Genomic DNA, 3,633 nt, shown 5'->3' with positions numbered 1-3,633 from the left:
GAATGTTTGGAAAAAAAGCCTGCAGTGTACGTTTTTAGCAAAGGAAAAACTTGCTAGGCTGCACTAATATAAATCAAAAGGCATCTCAAGGAGTTTTAGTACAAAGGTAATGATCCAGTGACATCTTATTCTTGATATTTCTTCAATTCAAAAAATTATTTTCATTCATTGGATTCACATACATTAACCATAGTAACAGATAAATTAGCAAGGGCTCTTTATAAAAAGTCATTGGTCCTCATTGTTGCAAATTTTACCTTTTATTTCATTGCCTAATGAGACAAAATATGTRTTTTGTTATTTCATTTTTTTCTTCCATTGCGCCTCTAACTTAGTACCTGCATGAAAGATCCTTTCTGTTTGGGCTTTCTTTTTAGCACTTAAGTAAATTCTTTGCAAGATGAGGGCCCTAACCAGGAATAATACTCTGCTTACTTAATATTTAAATGAAACCTAGACCAAGGTTTTCTCATCAGCCCCATTTTCTATTTTACTTCTTTCCATAATTGCTTGATTGTTGGTAAAAGCTAGKGAAAGGCATTATTCTTTGAATCTCAAACAGTGTGTGAGAAAATAGTGCAGCAGTTTTTTTTATATGGAAAGTACTGAGCATCTGTGACCATTTCATGGTTAATGCAGCCCACGAGTGCTCAGTGTTTTCAAACTGGAGATAAGGACTGTTTGTTGTGTTTCCATGCTTCTTASGAGAGTGGGAGCCAGAGCTTTGGTAGAGTAATTAAATTTCCATAATGCTGATGTGTAATGCTAAAAACTGCCCAAGGTGGTGTGTGTATGGTTGGTAATAAAGATGAAATTAATAAAGAACGGAAATGATCCTGTACATATCTCTGCATTTCTGAAGCATTCATGATTATTGCTGTTGCAGAAGGATTTTGGCACAGGTGAAATAAGTGGGTTGTGCTATTCAGGCTGTGCTGCTAAATCTCAAAGAACACTACTTGAATGCATTTTTCAGGATCACAGAAAGGTTTTGCCTAACAAATTGCATCCAACTGAACCATGTCTTTCCTCATTTGAAGCTTTGAGTCTTTTCAGCAAATACTGTTTCTCTTTGGTTTAGTTCTTTTTCCTTGCAACCTGATATTCTTCCCAATTCAAACAAATTTGATTGATACATTGCTTTCAATTTTTGCTATTGTGTTTGTTCAGGGCTCCAGAAGTTAGGAAGAATGTGAGAATATATTAATAATTATATCACAGCTCAAAAATATTTGATAGGATTAATTCTTGCCACTGGCTTGTTTAACATGATTTAAGAAAATAATTCAACTGAGACAAGCAACAGAAAAACTTAGTACCTTTTATGATTTTTGTGAGTCTTATTCCTTGGACACTCTAAATGTGAGTAGTGAAATAGTTTGTGGAATGCTCTAAAAGTGGTAAGAAAGGTGCAGTGAGCTTCTTGACCCAGATGTGCTGACTGGCAAATGCTATCAGCCAAATCTTTTATGTTAATAATTCGAGGGAATTGACCAWGAGCAAGCTTTCTCTCTGCTCCTTTTAAACAGTGCCATAGGATTTTTTTRCATCAATCTGGATGCTGCCAAAACCAGACAGATGGCACTAACCTTGGTTTAAAGCCTCAGCTGGCTGAGAATGCATCCAAATAGTGTTGCAAAGCTTTCAGTGTGCGTGTTGTGTCAACAGATGAGCACTCTTTGCATCCCCATAAGTGGAGCCCTCAGACTTTGCATTTAAAAGGTAGCCAGTTCTCATCTGGTGCGTGGATTGCTTTGCTGTGCTCTAATRAAATGATAGGTTTCTTGATCTGCTCAGCCTTTGCTATGTAAGGACAAAGCACAGCCAGAAAAAAAGAGGTGAAGTGCTGAACGTGGGTATTGGAATGGTCAGTGGTTCAGGGATACAGGCAGAAGGATTGTGTTCAGGTTCTGAAAGGAAAGAGAATAAAATGTCTTAACAGAAAAAGTGTCTTACAGAAAAAAATATCTCCTCTTGCTCGTATTTGGAGTAGTCCTAAATCTCACCATTTCTAAATACTCCTTTTCTGAAGGAGTAATTCTTAGTAGATTTAACAGACTACAACAAACAACCCTCCAACCCCCAAATACCTCAAATCTATGTCAAAATAAGAATTTAGAATTAAAACCAAAATCCAACAAACAAAATAACCAGACCACTCTTGGTTTCTTGTCAGAGCTGTGAAATGGAACAAGAGTTCAGAGATTTATAAAAATAATGAAGTTTTTTTAAGCATTCCAGAAGTATGATGTTGAGTGATATGTAGATATAAAAGTGTACTGCTTGCAGTGTGAATTGAACAGAACACTGAGAGGCCTCACTGAATGCCAAAGGCAAAAGGATCAGCTCCTGGAGTTGTGTGTGCAAGCCAGCCTTAATATTGAGTGCAGGAGATGACTCGAGAGGGAGGGAGGRAGGATTGAGCTGATTAAACCATATTGCAGTGCACTAACAGGGAGTATTTAGGTTCAAATTCTAGTGGACATTGTTTGAAAACCACATGATCAAAAGCTCCTGGGATTCTAGCAGTGATTTCTTTAAGCACCCAAGTATGGGCTTCATGTGAATATTTTGTTAAGAAAGTATCAGCCAGAGGATGGAAACCATGAAAGCCAGAAATGTGTGATAGAATAAAATGGCAAGAATGTAGAAAATTCTGAGGGAGAAGTAAAACTCYCTTGCATAGTGGGTCCTAGAAGGAAACAAGCTGACAGTTCTAGCAGGTGCCTCTTCTAGGAGCCATGTTACAGAATTTGTCTGAACACCAGCAGCGTTGGAAATAAAGGATTTGAAATTTGCTTAAGAAACAAAACAGGTTGTGTGATGAAAGGCTGAGCTGCTGGCAAAACACTCGATCACCTCAGATTTATACAAATCGATCTCCTGTGTAATGCACCGTGTCCTAAAAACTGGAAGCCATGCGCACACAAGACATTTTATTTTAAGGAGTTCTGTGACAGCTTATAAAAAATAGCTTTTCCACTTTTTGCATGAAGCATCTACCTTAAAGATACTGATGAAATAGGTGACAATTTTTAACACAAGCGGTGGCAAAATAAACACCATCTGCTAGTRTTGGCTTATTCCATAGTCTTCTCATGCTGGGTGATTTTATTTCACCTTTTTTCAGAAATAGTTAATGACACAGCTGCTGTGTGGTGGAGGTGCATTTTTGGTGATTAAATRTGGACATAGGATTAGAGCAAACAATAACAAAACTGAAAAAATATTAAAGTGCCTGGAGGAACTAACAGTATATGTATAGCTGTGTTGATGCCTTTCGTTTTTTTTTATGTTGACCTGGCTTATAATTGGATCAAAAACAGTAAACAATATTTGTTCTTTCAAAATGCATGTTTATCATGGAAAACTTCCCAGTTAGTCTTTATTTTACCAAAGCAAAAACCTTGCCACCATGACATTCAACACAAGCAAGCCTGGGTTTRTAGCTCATGTGTGAGTCTGGAGATGTGGAGTCAGAGCAGGTTTGGGTGTCGTGAGGGATCAGGGTCAGGTTTGTTTACAGAGGAGAATGTATTTAAGGGAGCATAATGTGCAGGACCATCGTGGGACCTGAGAGCAAAATGAGGAGGTTTATCTCAAAGTCCACTTGAACAGGGACAATATAATATT

This window comes from Malurus melanocephalus, unplaced genomic scaffold, assembly GCF_030028575.1.
Source record: "Malurus melanocephalus ecotype Western Australia unplaced genomic scaffold, MMel_1.1 scaffold_268, whole genome shotgun sequence".
Lineage (NCBI taxonomy): Eukaryota > Metazoa > Chordata > Aves > Passeriformes > Maluridae > Malurus > Malurus melanocephalus.
This window is presented reverse-complemented; position numbering follows the sequence as displayed.